Consider the following 18877-nt stretch of genomic DNA (forward strand, 5'->3'; position numbering starts at 1 on the left):
CTAGGTTATTCTCTAAAATGACTGGTGTGAGCAGGTAATCCCCAAGCCCCACTTTCACTTCCCTCTGAGTGGTATCCGAAACAACAGGCTTGGTGGGGCCATCTATGAACCCCACTTCAACTTCCTCCTGGCTAGTCCCCGAAACAACAGGTGTGGGGAGGCTGTCCATAAACTCCATATGGACCTCTTGCTGGTCAGACCCCAAAGTAACTGGTGTGGGGACGGTGTCCATAAGCTCCACATCAGCCTTGCTCTGGTCAGTCTCCATAATGATAGGTATAGGGAGACTGTTCACAAGTCCCACATCGATCGCTTCCTGGTTAGTTCCCAAAATACCAGGGGTGGGGATGCTGTTCATAAGCTCCACATCAACCTTGCTCTGGTCAGTCTCCACACTGACCAGTATGGGGAGGCTGTTCACAATCCCCACATCGATCACTTCCTGGTTGGTCCCCAAAATACCAGGTGTGGGGAGGCTATCCACAAGCTCCACCTCAACCTCTCCCTGGTCAATCCTTAGGTCCAACTGCACACATGCCAGAGGGACATCTGAGTGCTGGCCCTCAGCCAGGGAGATGGATAATTGAGAGTCTGGTAAAGGGTCTTCTGGGGAAACAATAACTGGGCTTACCAGTGTAATGGAGGAACCAGTGTCTCGTAGTCCCTGGCTCTTGACCGGCTGAGCTGGCAGATGGGCTCCAAGCATGCGGCCTCGGTTCTGGAGACAATCTTTATCTATATGTCCATGGCGCCCACATGTATAACAGCGCCATAGATTGGGCGAGTCACAGGCCCTGTTTGTAGTCCTTTGTTTTGGCGCAGCTTCTGCTGGGTACCGGGACCATCCTTCTCGAGCGGCTGGTGCTAGCAGTACGGCAACTGGAATCCTATAAACATATTCCAGAACCCAAGCCGTCTCTTCTCTTGAGGATCTAGGCCCCAATGCATCAAACAACGCTGTGGCTTGGGCCATTTTGGACAAAGTTGATTGCCGATTGTCACTAGATCCATGATGTGGCACATAGTTTAAATCCTCTGGGTCAATAATGGCGGGATCCTCATCGTCCTCTGCATCATTCTGGGCATCCCAACGGACTAATTTCTGGATCAAGTCCGACCAAGTCTCAGCATTCCAGTAGACAATCTTTCGCCTCTGGCACAGATCCTGTAGCATCCATTTACTGCAGCGGTCGTAACTCCTCTCTTGTCCTTGTCCCATGGCTGAGCTGGTGGGGTTGGACATGGCAGCGTCTGAAACCTGAATGCCTCCCCTATGGCCTGCTGGGTATGCTTATGTGCCTCCCTGGTTGTTGAGCCCTGGACGGTGTCCACGAACACCAGTCTGCTGCAGCTCCCATAGGTAAACCAGGCTGAGTAGCATCCCACTGCTGCTACCAATTGTGGAGACACGGGGCTCAGTGGGTGCTCTCGTCCACTAAAACCCGCCGCCTTTAGAAAGACAGCGTGGCTCAGGGCTCATCCCAACTGAATGCCGGCCTCCTTAACCGTGGGCGTAACACTACTCAGACAACACAGGGTGAGGGAATCACAATAATTTGACTTTATTGGATCCCCAAACAATTAATGGCACATAACACATAACCAGCAAAACACAAAAATGTAACAGGCAACAGAGTCTCACCCTTCCGCTGGCTCACCAGGAATTTAGAATGTCCGTGCCTCAGAGCTTCCAGGGCCACTTACTCCAATCCAGCAGCACCCCGCTTTTGGCGGGCACCCACCGAGAAAGAAATAGCACCAGATTTAGAAAGCTGTGTGAGGTCTGCAAAGTCTGTAGCAGGTGACTGAATTGTCCCAACCTGAGTGTCCTCCTTAGGTAGTCCTGGTATGATGAGATAATCCTGGCAGCCGGAGTCGAAATCCCTAGACTGTGGATATGGTCTCCAACTGGAACCGGAGTCCCTAGATTGAAGCCACAAAGTATCCTGATCCTCTAGTCAGCTCCTAAGAGCTTAGACTGTATCCATCAGCATCCATCAACAACCTGGTGGCTTAAAGAAGTCCTCTCTTATAGCCACAGCCCTCTCTCTGGGATACACTGCGTCCTCATCGATTGGTTGGACAAGATCGACTCTCCCATTGGATGAATCTCAAGCTGCATGGACAATGTTCATCCAAATGATGTCTACAGAAAGACTGAGGGTATACATGTAGTCTGGACTGCACAGACTAGACAATGACTACTAAGGTAATTACATTAGCAATACACAACTAAAATACAATGATTACTGGAAGGGTCTGGAGAAACAATAGCTAAGCAAACATGACTTGGCACACAAAAGAACAATACGTCTGGCTGAATGTTAAGAAACTTTAACCCATGAGAGGCATTGGGTGTCCATGTCGTCACAGCCCACACTAGGGCCAGGGGTTCTAGGTGGAAGGAACTGTATTTGTGGGGGTTCCTTTCTGTGTCCTGTAGCGACCTACTGGTGTACGTAATGACTCTCTCACATCCATTCTGTTCCTGGGACAGGATTGCACCCAGCCCATGGAGGCTGCCATCCGTGTACAGCAGGAAAGGCTTGTCAAAATCTGCATAGGCCAAAATAGGGGTAGACATGAGAGCATCTTTAAGGGCCTGGAAGGCCTCCTCCTCCTTCTAAGACCGGGGATATTTTTCTGTTCTCCAGCACTCTGGCTGTCCCTCTCTGCAGTTCATTCAGGGGACCTGCTAATGTACCGCCCCGCGGGCTCGGCTGCGACCGCCGAGCCGCTCAGGTCCATGCTCGCACTGAGGGTGGTGGCTCGAGCTTCTCACGGACCCGGGGGACACGTCGCTCTGCAAGGGAGTTGGCGCTACACGTGGGGATTAGGGTGTTTGATTTGAAGTGATAGTTCATGACGCCACCAACGGGTTGTGGTGATTGTAGACACCACCGCTGCGGTGAAGGTGTGGGGGGCCCCCAGGAGCGGTGTAGTAGTGCAGCTAGGTGTTGACTCCTACGTGGGTAGGGGATGTTGGTCCCGGGGTCCGGTGGGCCTGGGCCCGGGTGCAGGGTGTAGTGTTGCGGTGCAGCTCGGCGTGGTGCCAGATGGCACTGGTGTACTCACTCTGACACAAGACACTGGAGTCACTGGTAAACCAAACGGAGTGATGAACAGGGCCCGCAGCCGGCTGCAGCTTTTCCCAGATTAGGTTGGTAATGTCCACCTTTCTCCTGCACCTCTGTATGTGAATCTTGACTCCTGTGCCTAGGCACCAGTAGTCTGCTCCCCGACATGTACCTGTCGTAGGAGCCAGTTTGCCCGCAGACACTGGCTCTTTGGATCACTTGCCCTTGGCGGTGGCACTTATCCGGAATGGTTGAGCTGTTGCATTCAATCGGGACTTAGGTGGGAATGAACCCCTGAGGTCCAGACCGCAATCAGTTAATTTGACTATGGTGGTGGCTTCTAGCCTAGTTCGGGGCCTGGTGCTCCGGTATCCAGTTGGCTCCCCGGTTCGGTTCCGGCGGGCCACTACCCTGTCCCGGTCCTTTATGGTTCCACCGGTCGTCTTCCCGGTCTCCTGCAGGCAACCACTACTGTCTGCCTCCTTGCCAATGGTGACTGGGCTCCAACCCAGCCACCGGAGTAGTCTTTGGCAGGCCTGAGCACAGGTCTGCTTCTGGACACAGCCTCCCTCCTTCACTGTCCAAACTCCTCTCTTCACTCACTTGAACTTGACTACTAGGCTCCCGCCTCCAGGCCTGTGAACTCTGCGGTGGGTGGAGCCAACCGCCGGCTCCACCCCCCTGGTGTGGACATCAAACCTGGAGGGTGGTGACAAGGCTTTTAGTTTGACTGCTGTTACCTGACTGGAAGGGGGGTGTGTAGTGTTGTTGTGTCTACCTGGGACGACCTGGATAGTTCAGGGCGTCACACTAACTTCACAAAGTCTTTGATGAACCATCAGTAATTGCCAGCCAGCTCAAAGAAGGCCTTCAGCTCTCTCAAAGTTCGTGTAACCGGCACCGCTGTATAGCGGTCACTTTCTCCTGGGAGGGTAAGGGTTGTGACATGGTATGGCCCATATACTTGATCTCCGTCTTGAAGAGGTAACAATTTTTTGGTTTTACCTTCAGGTTGTGAGACCACAAGCACCCAAGTACCTGCTCGAGCTGGTCGAGATGTTCTTGGAATGAGACGGAGTATACGATGATGTAATCCAGGTAGATGAGAGTAGCCTTGAAGTTCAGGTCCCCCAGACCCTTCTCCATCAGCCATTGGAATGTACCTGGGCCGTTGGATAGGCCGAATGCTATCCGGTTAAACTTGAGAAACCTCATAGGGAGGATGAACTCTGTTTTGGCTTTGTCACTTGCCACAACCGATACTAAATCACCAGGACTATTGGTTTAACATGGAGAAATATTTCACTCTCCCCAGGGCTGTCAATGATTCCTCAATTCGGGGTAAAGGGTACAAGTCTTGAATAGTGCTGACATTGAATTTCTTATAGTCCACGCAAAACCGGATGGTCCCATCCTTCTTCTTGAAGAGTACCACCGGCGTTGCCCAGGGGCTCTAACAACTCTACACCACCCTCAACTCCGGCATCTGTCTCAATAATTTTTTCACTTCTTGATACAGCTCGAAAGGGATTTGCTAGTTCTGCTCTCAGATTGTGCAAGGCTCTCCATCGGTATTTCATAAGTGATGGCCGCGGTACAACTAAAGTCATCAGCGTGGCTGGCGAACATGGCTTGGTTTTTCCACAGGATATATTCTATCGCCCGCACGCACTCAGTGCCAAGAGACTTCGCGTCCACCTCCATTTGTTCCAGGATTTCTAGTCCACTCCATTCTGCAGGCGGTGTTTCTTTTGTTCCAGCTGAGACCTCTAGGGTCCACACTTCACCTTCCACAGGAGACAAGGTTGCCTCCTTCTGGCTCACCACCTCACCTCTATGCAGGTATACACAGGCCAGTTTCATTCTCCGTGGCAAGGTGACTTCTCTGGGGCTCACATTCATGGCCCTAACCAGTGACTCACCCTTGTTGGACCACCGCTAGCATATGAGTTACCATTCCTCCTGGCCCACTCTTCTCGGGATTGCCATCTTGACAAGTAGTACCAAAGGCCCTTTTCTAGGGACCCTGATGACCCCCACGGATTGGTGGGCCAGGACACTCTTCTGTGTTTCGCAGATGTGGACTAGACATTGGAAGGCCTCCTGAGTAAGCTTATGCCCGCTTCCAGTAGCGGGGACCTCACTTCGTAAATATGATCTGATCCAATTCTCGCAAGACGTTCATACCCAATATCACTGGCACATCCACTTTAGCAGGTTCGGGGACTAACATGAGTCCTTTCCTTCCTACGTTTTGACCACAGACCTGAATCTTCATCCATACAACCCTTGTGACCGGGAACGGCTGCTGATTGACGGAAGTCAACCGGAACAGGGTCTCCTTCTCTCGCTTAGCCAGCGCCTGGAAGTGTTGGTTTAAGTAGGCCTCGGGCATCGTTGCTACTTGTGTCCACCAAACAGTTCACAGGAACACCTTTGAATTTGGTACGCAGAATGGGACTTCCTGCAATCAAATGTTCATTATCATGAGGAGTGGACTCCCTTCTCACCTTCCCCGCAGTGTACCGCACTACTATGGGGGTTAGTAGTTTAATGGCCGCTCACGTCCTGCTGGGGTGTGATTCCAACATCCTTTGTAAAGGTGCCCTCAGTTTCCGCATCTCCAGCACTGGCTCTCTTCTTCTCTTCACCGGAGCGCTCTCCAGGTCTAGCTTCCAGCTTTAAGGGGTTGATGGGAAGGGGCTGGAATGCACCAGCCAGTCCATAAAACACAAAAAAACAGGAGAGCACTACCTCTAAAAAGTCATAGCGTTTTAACCATTTTTTGTAAGGACGAAACCCTACAGAAGTGCCAGTATAGCAGTTGGAACTTGAAAATGTAGCTGTGCTAATTGTCTCTTTTTAGAATATATCTTATATACAGTTGCCAATCATAAGCATGATTATTTAGAAATCTCTTTGTTCATATTTACACAGGAACATTACAATAACAAATGATAAATTACCTATATGGAGAACTTTGTAGTCTCCATTTAGCCTTGTAAGAAAGTTTATCTATTTATCAAGCACTTACACAATATTCATCAAAGAGCAAAGTAATGCATAAATAAAAATGCAGAAGCTATTAACGTGGAGAAGGTCAAGTGCTAAATCAGATAAATATTTCTAAACTCGTGACTAAGCAGCATAGTTTTATTATACAAAATCATACGACTGAGATCTTCAAAGAAATTGTATCAAAATGAAGTGGAGATGTTGTATGAATAAACAGTAAATGAGCTGTTGATCTTTACTGTCTTTTTTGAAACAATGTTTGTTTTAGTGGCTTTTTCGCTCATAATTTTTCTGGGTTAACTGCTCCCTACCACTTTTCTGCCAGTCATATTATCAGTTGTTTCTAATTGTCTAAGACAAGAGTTAAAGATCTACTAAGATATGAAATTACTGCTTGCGTGAAATGTCAGGGGAGGGCTGTAGTCACGAAACACGTATTACAGATTTTTAGAAAAAAAATGTTATAAATGAGCCTATTGATCTGCGGAGAACTGAGTTCGAGTTGAATTTCCTGAAATTCATGGTGTCACACAAGTTCAAACATCTTGAGGTTCGATTCAATATTCGTTAAAAATGAAAAATTTGCCGGGCACAATTCCCCACACTGCGGAAGCTATGACATCTTATGAATTATTATGCCTTGTATGGTGGCGGTCAGTGTCTCGGCCAATACAATAGGATAAAGAGTTGCACATAAGTCACAATGTATATGGGAATAATGAAAAGCAAAACTGCTATGGGAATACTAGACTGAAAAATACAATTAACTTTCTACTTTTTCGATAGTTCATTGTATTTTTCAGTCTAGTATTCCCATAGCAGTTTTGCTTTTCATCATTCCCATATACATTGTGACTAGTGTGCAAATCTTTATCCTATAGTATAGTTATGTTTTTTGAGTCTTGCACCATGTTCACACCATTGGTGTTCCAGATATTCTTTAGTTAGTACCTCGGCCAACACCAATCAGCTGTTCCCAGTGAAGCACAATTTGTAGAGCTGAATTTCCCATATCAAAAGTCACTATCTTCTATAGTGTGTAAGTTTTTACGGTCAGTGGGGTTCTCTCTCTCTCGTAGAGTGTAAGCTTTTATGGTCAGCAGAGTCCTCGCTTTCTCAATCACTCCTGTAGAGTGTAAGCTCTTATAGACAGCAGGATCCTCATTCTCCTATAGAGTGTAAGCTCTTATGGCATGTGGGGCCCTATCTCTCTCTCCTAGAGTGTATGCTCTTATGATCTGTGGGGTCCTATCTCTCTGTCTCTCTCCTATAGAGTGTATATTCTAATGATATGTTGGGTCCTATCTATCTCTGTCTCTCCTATAGAGTGTAAGCTCTGATGGTCTGTGGGATTCTCTCGCTTTTGAGCTTGTAGAGTGTAAGCTCTTACAGACAGCAGGATCCTCATTCTCCTATAGAGTGTAAGCTCTTATGGCATGTGGGGCCCTATCTCTCTCTCCTAGAGTGTATGTTCTTATGATCTGTGGGGTCCTATCTCTCTGTCTCTCTCCTATAGAGTGTATACTCTTATGATATGTTGGGTCCTATCTATCTCTGTCTCTCCTATAGAGTGTAAGCTCTGATGGTCTGTGGGATTCTCTCTCTTTTGAACTTGTAGAGTGTATGCTCTTATGGTCTGTAGGGTCCTAACTCTCGCGTAGAGTGTAAGCTGATATGGTCAGCAGAGTCCTTTCTCTCTCTCTCTCTCTCTCTAAATCACTCCTGTAGAGTGGAAGCTCTTATGGACAGCAGGATCCTCATTCTCCTATAGAGTGTAAGCTCATTTGGTCCATTGGGTCCTCTCTCGTCTGTAAAGTATAAGCTCTTATGATTAACAGGGTTTTCTCTCTCTCCTAGAAAGTGTAAGCTCTTATGGTTAGTGGGGTCCTCTCTTGTGCATGTAAACTGTAAGCTTATGGTCAGCAGATTTCTCTCTATCTATCTCTCCTGTAAGCTTATGATCAGCAGGTTCTTCTCTCTGTCTTCTACAGAATAAGCTTTTATAGTCAGTGGGATCTTCTCTTTCAGGGGTGGACATATCATTGGTGGAAGCTATACAGCCACACGGGTAGGGGGGCCCATTCCCACCACCAAAACAGGTGAACTTGTGTATTTTGATGAATTATTGGACAAAAAAGGGTCCATATACTGTTTTTGAACAGGAATCAGTGCTCGTCTGTCAGGGCCCGTCACTGCTCTCTCTGACCTGTAAAGTGCAAGCTCTTATGGTCAGCGGTAATTTTTTCTCTTTCGCTCTCTTTCTCTTTTCTCCCTATTGTATAATTTTCAAGCTGTGACAAGTTTTCCAGTATTGTCATTGATGGAAACGTATTTGTCTCAAATCAAATTTTGGGGGTAAAGTCTACAAAGTCGGCAAACATCTAAAATATGTCCTTAGAGAAGGAAATCATCACCGGGAGATGCAGGATTTTCATCAAACAAATGTAGCATTTTTTATTATAAAGCTTTAACACCTATTATCTTGTTTTCTTGTTATAGTCACTAAAATTCTGCTGGAATTATTATATTATTTCAATGCTGAAATAACAAGCACATTTATTCTTTTAATTAAAATAAAAAGATTACAGACACCTTAGTATTATCCTTTAGGTCGACTTTCATAAACCTAGTACTAACACCACTTCATCGACTGTGAGCCCAGCATGACTTAAATTACTAAGACTCCGGTGGCTTAGTCATGGTGCAGTCTGATATGATGCCAAGGACGTATGAAGGTCCTCTACTCTGTGGAACAAACAAAATTGACAATGCAATTTCCTTTTAGAGTTTTCTTTTTTTATTCCATAACTCATAAGGCTAAAGTATTATTTTCTCTCTTCAGCAAGGGCAAATATTTAGCAAATGTTAAGTGTTGTTCCAGAGAAAAAGGTGCTGACCTGGCACCTATGCCCCTCGCCAATCTGCAGGAATCTACACAGACTCTTGTGATTTTCCATCTCCGGAGGAATAGTCGAATGGCACATCTGCAGGGAAGAGAAGTATTTTTAAGCTAAGTACCGTACTTGATAAGGAGTCTGTTTGATTTAGGGTCACCTGTGCATCCCATGGATAATTTCCACTGAAGCGCTCGGACCTCCCACTGAGGAACTGTTGGAACTTTCAGACCTTTAAAATGAAGCTTTTGATGCAATATTCCGCTCCACCTGGTCTAATACATAGATCAATACCCTTCTGGTTTCATCACCTATTGAAGTGCTGACTTCAAATAGGAGCCGATTCGCTGACCGTGCCTGACTGTTATGAGACTATAAATCATACGGCCATAAATATTGGTTTATCCATATTCGTTATTTCCTTCAAATATTAAGTCTGACAAGTGAATCGCCACAAAACCTGTATCACGAATGAAGTAACGTGGAGACATCAACTGAAGGAGCTTTGTCTAACAATTTTTAATTGAAATGTATTTATTTTGCATATGTCAAGATACTGTAATATATGTCTGCCTGAGGAGAAGGCAGTGGAACTACCAGAGAGACTACTGAGAGTAATACATATGATGGTGTCTTGCTCAAACGCATATCAATAAATTATGCACATGTGAAATAACTAGATAATATCAATGTGAAAATTAAAGATAACAATGCCAAGGAGAGGAGTTTTGGTGTATATAACCTCTGCAAACTTTTCCTAGGGGATCTACAATGGATATAAAAGTACACACACCCCTATTAAAATGTCATGATTTTGTCATGTAAAAAGAGTCATGTCAAAACTTTTCACACCTTTAATGTTACCCATAATCTGTAAAAATTCACTGAGAAAAACACTGAAATCATTTTGAGGGGAAATAAAAATAACAAAACTAAAATAATATGGTTTCATAAGTGTGAACACCCTCTTATTGGTGATGTGGTTGTGTTCAAAATTTGCCAATCACATTTACACTCATGTTATATAGTAGTCAGTACACAGCTGCCATCATTGTACATGGGGAGGGGAATAATGGAAAAATGCTAATTGGAGTTTGCTATAAGCCTCCTAACATACCTGAACAAATAGAGGGTGAAATGCTGGAACAAATTGAAAAGGCAGCTAATAATAATAATCGGGTTCTTATTATGGGGGATTTCAACTATCCAGACATACAGTGGGACATAGAATCTTCTGGTTGTGCTAAAAGCTGTAAATTTTTATCTACCATTCAAGACAATTACCTCTCTCAGATGGTAGATGAACCGACGAGGGGAGATAATTTGCTAGATTTGGTCCTGTCAAATAGACCGGATACAATTTCAGATCTACAGGTCCGGGAGCACTTGGGCACCAGCGATCATAATATGGTAAGCTTCAACGTAATATTCAATAAAACATTTCAAAGGGGAAATGCTAAAACCTGGAATTTTAGGAAAGCTGATTTCAACAAATTAAGGGAAGAGCTTAAATGTGTAGATTGGGACAAAGTCATGGTAACTGGGGATACTGAACATAAATGGGGAAAGTTTAAGGATATATTGCTAGAGTCCTGTAAAAAACTTATACCCTCTGGTAATAAAATGTTCCAGAATAGAAAGAAACTACTATGGATAAATAAGACTGTACAAAGTATAATAAAACAAAAACAAAGGGCGTTTAAAATCTTGAAGGCTGAGAATACAGAAATAGCATTTCAGGCATATAAAGATATCAATAGGCAATGCAAAAAAGAAATCAAACAAGCAAAACTAGCTACTGAAACAAAAATCGCCAATGACATTAAAATAAATCCCAAAATCTTTTATAAATACATTAATGCCAAAAGCAAAACAAAGGATAGTATTGGCCCCTTAAAATATAATAACAAGTTAGTTATAGAGGACAAACAAAAGACTGAGATATTAAATAGGCATTTCTCTTCTGTGTTCACCAAGGAACTGACTGTAGCAGGCATCATTCAACAAGTGAAAAATCAAAGTTCACCACCCGATATAATTAATTTAACACAAGAAGAAGTATGCCTACGTCTGAGTAAATTAAACATTGACAAATCCCCAGGGCCAGATGGCATTCATCCACGAATATTAAGGGAATTGAGCTCCGTAATTGACAGACCGCTGTATCTTATCTTTTTAGACTCGCTTGTAACAGGGTTGGTGCCTCAGGATTGGAGGATTGCTGATGTGGTACCGATATTTAAGAAAGGTAAGAGGGTAGATTCAGGCAACTACCGTCCAGTAAGCCTGACATCAGTAGTATGCAAAGTTTTTGAGGGCATTTTAAGGGATGACATGCAAAAATATGTTGCAGAAAATAATATAATACCTGACAGACAGCATGGATTCATGAAAGATAAGTCGTGTCTAACCAACCTGTTGGGGTTCTATGAGGGGGTAAGTGCAAACCTGGATATTGGTAATGCAGCTGATGTGATTTATTTGGACTTTGCAAAGGCATTTGATACTGTACCACATAATAGCCTTATACTAAAGCTCCAGAAGCAAGGACTAGGGGAAACTATATGCAACTGGGTAAGGAATTGGCGAAAAGATAGGAAACAAAGAGTAATCATAAATGGAACATCCTCTAAATGGGCTATAATCAGCAGTGGGGTGCCGCAGGGATCTGTGCTAGGACCAATTCTTTTTAATATCTTTATTAATGACCTTGTGGATGGGATTGATAGTAAAGTGTCAGTCTTTGCTGATGACACCAAACTATGTAGGATATTAAAAACTGACCTTGATAGTATAATATTACAAAAAGATCTGGATAAGATGTCAGAATGGGCAGATACTTGGCAAATGAGATTTAATGTTGATAAATGTAAAGTAATGCACCTAGAACGGAGTAATCCTATAACTGCGTATACATTAAATGGAAGTAAACTCGGGACTACAGAACAGGAGAAGGACTTGGGTATTCTCATTACAAATAAGCTGAGCAGCAGCACTCAATGTCAAGCAGCAGCTGCAAAAGCAAACAAGATTCTAGGGTGTATATAAAGAGAGATTAGATCCCGTGATCCCAACGTATTGTTACCCCTCTATAAATCACTTGTAAGGCCACATCTGGAATATGGGATTCAGTTTTGGGCTCCACATTTTAAAAAGGACATTCAGAAGTTAGAGTCAGTTCAAAGGCGGCTAACTAGACTATTACAAGGAATGGAAGGCCTCCCATATGATGACAGGTTGAAAAAGTTAGATATGTTTAGCTTAGAAAAAAGACGTCTCAGAGGAGATCTCATTTATATGTATAAATACATGTGTGGTCAATATAAAGGACTGGCACATGACTTATTTCTTCCGAAGACAATACTAAGGACCAGGGGGCATTCACTGCGAGTGGAAGAAAAGCGATTCCAACAGCTAAATAGGAAAGGGTTCTTTACAGTTAGAGCAGTCAGATTGTGGAATGCCCTACCACAAGAGGTAGTAATGGCAGACACTATAACAGCTTTCAAAAAAGAGCTGGATGATTTCCTCAGTACACATAACATTGTTGGTTATAAATGACTTTGTGACCAAATGTAGAACTGGTGGAGGAAGGTTGAACTAGATGGACCTAGGTCTTTTTTCAACCTTAGTAACTATGTAACTAAAAAAAAATTTACAGTGATTCTGATTAACCCCATATAAAGTTTAGCTGTCCTACTCGGATTTTCTTTACATTTTTCTAGCTTCCTTTTACAGCAAAATCCATGATATGAAAACAGCTTACAACACAGCAAAGGGATCTCATGGTTGAACGTTATCAGTCATGATACTTAAATTTGGCACAGCACTGACATTACCTAGAAAAGACAAGAATAAAATATGCCCAGGAGGCTGCTAAGAGGCCTACACCAACATTAACCCCTAAAGGACTGAGCCACTTTGCATGTTAATGACCAAGGCTCATTTTTCAATTCTGACCAGTATCATTTTATGTGATAATACATTTTGAACACTTCAACATATCCCAGTGATTCTGAGAATGTTTTTTTCATGCTATGTTATACTTCATGTCATTTGTAAATTTTGGTCCGAAAAAGTGTTCCCCCGTGGTCCCCACATAGCTTCTCATGAGCCAGATCAGACACCCCATACTTTGCACTGACGAGGGGCAAGCCCCCCGAAACACCGTGTCTGCAAATTGGGATTCTGATCTGGCATAAATCCTAAGTCATATGCAAAGGATTGTTAAAAATCCACTTTTGACTTTTAGGATCGCCACTTCCAATAGGTGGCGCTGCGCTACAGTTTGTCTCCTTTCCTGGAGAGACAATTTGAATATTTCCCAGAGGGACATTGCAGCTATAAATCCCCTTACTAGCAGCCAGACTGGCTTGCAAAGTCTCCTTAAAGAGAATAGTGTTCCCCGTGGTCCAAAAAAGGAAATCCAGCATGGTCCTCAAGGTAGGATTAATAAAATATTTCTCTTTATTCACAAAGTTTTACAAAAGGAGACATGCAGCTAAGTTGTACTGTTATATCTCAGATATAAGTACAACTTAGCTGCATTTCTCCTATTGTTAAAAATTTGTGAATAAAGAGAAGCATTTTATTAATCATACCTCAAGGACCATGCTGGATTACCTTTTTTGGACCTGGATTTAATGTTATAGACTACCTCACACTTTCCGTGCAGTGTATCCTGGATGAGGAGAGGGACTGCAGTAAGCCGGTGAGCTGAATTTTCTTTCTTTAAGTGGTAAATTTTGGTAGATATTATTTGCGTTGGTTTATGAAAATATCCAAAATTTTGGTAAAAAAATGAAAATTTCACGATTTTCATTTTTTTTATTCCCTTAAACCAGATAGTTATACCACACAAAATTGTTAATAAGTAACATTTGCTCTGTGTCTACTTTACATCACCACCATTTTAGTTGGGGGCAGGAAGTTTGAAGAGTTGGAAGGTTATCAATCATTTCTCATTTTTCCAACAAAATTTACAAACCATTTTTTTGAGGGACCACATCACATTTGCAGTGACTTTGAGAGGGCTATGTGACAGAAAATACTCAAATAAGGCACGATTATAAAAACTACTCCTCTCAAGCAGCTCAAAACCACATTCAAGAAATGTATTAATCATCTAGGTGCTTAACAGGAACTAAAGCAATGTGGAAGGAAAGAATTAAAATTTTACTTTTTTCCCACAAAAATGTAACTTTAGCCCCAAATTTTACATTTTAACAAGGGTAACAGGAGAAAATGCACTATACAATTCATTGTGCAATTTTTCCTGAACACGCCGACACCCAACATGTGGTGAAAACCTACTGTTTGGGCGCATGACAGGGTTCAGAAGGGAAAGAACACCTTTTGAGTTATGGAGCGCAAAAGTGGCTTTAATCAGTGGCAGATATCATGCCACATTTGCAGAGCCTCTGATGTGCCTAAACAGTGGACATCCTTCACAAGTGACCCTGTTTTGGAAACTAAACCCCTCAAAGATTCAAAGAATTTACAGTGTATCACAAAAGTGGGTGTACTCACATTTTTGTAAATATTTTAATATATGTTTTCATGGGACAACACTGAAGATATGATACTTTGACACAAAGTAAAGTAGTCAGTGTACAGCTTGTATAACAGTGTAAATTTAGTGTGCCGTCTAAATAACTTAACACACAGCCATTAATGTGTGAGCACACCCCTAAGTGTAGAGAACTTTGAACCTTCACAAAATTTTATAACTTTGAGCTGAGAAAATAAAGAAATATATTTTTCACAAAAACATATTGTTAGGCTCAAATTTACCATTTTCACAAAGGCAATAGGAGAGGGTGCACCATACAATTTGTTGTGTACTTTCTTCTGAGGATGCTGATACCCCATATGTGGTAGAACACCACTGCTTGTGCGCATGGTAGGGCTCGGAAGGGAAGGAGAACAATTTGACTTTTGTAGTGCAGAATTGTCTGGAATATATAGCAGATGACATGTCACGTTTTCTGAGCCCCTGATGTGCCTAAACATTGCAAAACCCTACAAGTGACACCATTTTGAAACTACACCCCTCAAGGAATTTATCTAGGGGTTTGGTGAACATCTTAAACCCATTGGTTCTTTACAGAATTTCACATTGGCAGAGCCTCTTTTACAAGCTACACTTCTAAAGGAAATGGTGGTGCAGTGAGCATATTGACACCACATATGATTCACAAAATTTTACTATTGGGCAGGGAAGAAAAAATTGACTTTAATGGAGGCAGGTTTTTTGGCAAATAACTGTAAAGTGCAGTGCACGGTTAAAATTTCCCCTCAAAACATAGTCTATGACATTCCCCGAATCAAATGGAGCGTCTGTGCAAAATTTCATGATTGTACATGTAACGGTACAGATTCCTTTAGCGAACATACACACACCCAAAAACACAAACACACACACACATACATACACTCAGCTTTATATATTACATATCTACCTCACAGAATACAGAAACCCAACTTTAGGAAACAAAATGAGGCACTTGGTAGATTAATGTCATTTGTTTTGCTCAGGTCCTTTGTCATACATTAATCTGTATTTCTCCGGGATAACTAACACTCTCATCCAGTCTCCATGGATTTAGATAAGAAATTCTCACCATTTATTACACTGATTCGACATGTTTCCACTCACTTAACAAATGATATAATCATCCTTCTGGATGCAGTGAGCATTTTTCTTCCATGTAGTACAGAGAAAATGATTACAGTACAGAATAAATCGATTATTGAGCATTATTTGTCATTGCATCTCCATTCTTATCTGTATCTGCAGGTTTATACTATGGTAATTTAGCAATGTTGTACATGCAATTTGTATTTGGCATCGTCAACTCTGTATTCACGATACTAAATTAAAAATTAATATGATTGTAAGTAATTGAACGATTTTTCATACTGATCTGTTACCATATAATCCAAGGTTTCAGAAACAAACGTGTATAACTGATTAACTTTTTAAATAGGAAAAACAATAATTTGAACTTCGTATTTATCTCCAGTAAACAACACTATAGACAGATGTCTTAGGAATCTTTTCTACTTTCCCTGGAAGGTCCATAACGCAGCCAGAGAGAGTGTGTCAAGGGGGTGCTAAGCTGGCCCTAAGACTGTGGACTCTGCACTCAACCTGACCCTGGAGATACCCTTGATGCTAGGGAGGTCCAGGTCACCACCCTAAGCCCTGACTCCTTTCGGGCCTGTCCTAATAACTCTCCCCAATCCACCAACCTTGGGACAGGCAGGACACCAAGTAACAACCTCCCAAAGACACAGACAAGGGGATAGAACTGAGGCACACTCACATCGCAAATAACCACAGAAGAGAGATAAAACAACATCGGAGGGAATAAATCAAAAAGCAGTAGGAGTAATTCACACCGGGGAACTCTCAAACCGAGCAAACAATGATTCGTTAGTAACCAAATAGAGGAATGCCACGGACGCCGGGATTTTGCATATTCGGCGATTGTACAGAAAACTCCTAAGACTGAGGACTCATGTGCACGTTGCGTACTGACATGGATTTACGCTGCGTATAGCACTGCAGCGTAAATGCATGCGTCCTGCGTCCCCTGCACAAGCTATGTAGATTGTGCATGACACATGTGCATGTTGCTTTTTTGAACGCAGCGATTTGGGTGCTAAAATTTTTACCCAAATCCGTGCATTCATAAAAGCAGCATGTCAATTATTTGTGCATTCTGGATGCAGTTGCTGTGGCACCCCTGAGGCTTCCATCGCCACAGAGGTACTGCATCTCACCCAGAGGTGTGGTATCCCACAATGGGGTCATCTACCGGTTCACAGACAAAACCCGCACACACCAATTGGTAGGCATACACTGGGTCAGGGATTGAGGTAGTAACCCCTATTGATGATCCGGTCATGGGGCCGTAAGTCCCATCCAATTGTCCCAACGGTCGAGGGTGGGGCCTAGCCAAGGAAGGGTGTGGGAGGAGTCAGGGAGTACAAAGGGGAACCAGTAAGTTCAAGTTTAAGGCAGTCAGTGAGAAGGAGTTGAGGAGTGAGGAGGTGGGCTGTCAGGAAAGGACAGCAGACAGAAAAGACAGAGACAGAAGGAGGTTCCTGGTGGAGATCCTGGGGTCTTGCTAGGCCCAGGTGACACCGATTGAAGGGATTCCAGGGTGCCACGGAAGTACGAACATCTCGTGGAGCTATTCCACTAGAATACCGGGTGGAGGGATCCGGCTGCAACACAGGGACGGTCCCTAGACTGAAAGAAGAAAGACATTACTTTTAGTGAAACCAAAGGCCTGGGAGATCGTTGCAGGCGCCCAGGGCCACAACCCACCACAGACCACCTGCAAAGGGGAGCAAGATACAACTTAGGTCAGCCACCTTTGGACAGGGCCTGTGGTGGAGGCGCAAGACAGCCTAGGATAGTTCTGGCGCTAAAGAGACAGTCAGAAAGGACACAAAGAGGGGTGCATCGGTACTGACCCTTGAACTATCCGGGATCGGCGGAGGTCCCTGACAGCGGATCCTGGCATTCCGTGGGTAAGCGGTCAGCTGCAGCATTGAAACTGAACAGTGAGTAAACATCTTGACTGCAAGCCCTGTGTCGTCTGTTTTATCCTGCACCACATCAACAAACACCATAGACTTTACCAAGTACCAAAGGTTGCCCCGTGGTACCCGCTCTACTTGTGGAGAGCAAGAAACACCTCAGCTGCCATAACATCAGCCCTGGAGGTCCCTTCCAGCAGCTGCGGCTCCATAGCTGCAAATTACCACAGGTGGCGTCACGAATCTTACATAAACTTTATTATCACCTCCCCCATCAGCCACATTAATTGACTCCGCCAGGGTTACGAAGCCGGGCCCTGCCACCGCTGACTACCCCGGACTAGTCCGGCCCGACACCGAGTCACCCAAGGCCCTGGGGCGGGCGAGTCACTCCCACTCTGTCTATGGTGGGGGCAGCATCCAGAGCGCATGAAAACGGCTTTTTTTTTTAACAAAAATACTGCATTCATTATGCAGTGTTTCTGCAGCGATTTGAAACACACATGTGCTGTCAAATCACTGCAGAATATTCTGCAGTTACATGCGCATGAGCCCTTAAGTAGAACACCAGCTGGAAATGTTGATTAGCAGACCTGGTTCACTGAGAAGCCAGCTACTGCTCCAAGTAGAAGTAACTCCTGAAGTGACAGAAGCAGAGATGAAATAACAGCCGAAGCCCGGCAGAACAGAGTTACTTACAGAAACCAACTTGCTTGTTGGAAGTTTGTACAGAGTCCAAACAAGTAGTGTAGACGTGCATGACAGTGTGGAAACCTAGTGTAACTCTGGAACATATGGCAAAATTTCATCTCCTAAGGCTATGTGCCCACGTTGCGTTCTGTCCCTGCAGAAATTTCTGCAGTGATTTGAACAGCACACGTGCGCTACAAATCGTGCAGAAGCAGTCCGTAATGAAAAGACGATTTCATGCGCTCTGAATGCTGCCTCTCCCATAGGCCTCCAACATACATCCGTTAAAAACACGCACGTGCCGCGAGATACGTACTTTCCCTCCGTGTTGCGTGTGGTAAGTACGTGTCTCGGGTACGTGTGGTCCATGTGTGTTCTCCGTGTGCTATCCGCAATAGCACACGGAGAACCGGTAATTTGCATGCTCACATGGTCCGCGCTGCTGTCCAGGGTTGTGATCTTCGGCTCCAGCTCTGCCCACTCCCCACTGACGCTGCTTCCGGCCAAGCAGAGATTAGCGCCCGTGACAGCACGCCCACCTCCTTTACACGCTTAGAACGAGCGGCGGCCGGTAGGAACATTTTGCAGCTGAAGAAACTGCGGGGCTGGTGGAGGTGAGTATGTGTTTTTTTTATTTTTAAATTAATG

This window comes from Anomaloglossus baeobatrachus, chromosome 3, assembly GCF_048569485.1.
Source record: "Anomaloglossus baeobatrachus isolate aAnoBae1 chromosome 3, aAnoBae1.hap1, whole genome shotgun sequence".
Classification (NCBI taxonomy): Eukaryota; Metazoa; Chordata; class Amphibia; order Anura; family Aromobatidae; genus Anomaloglossus; species Anomaloglossus baeobatrachus.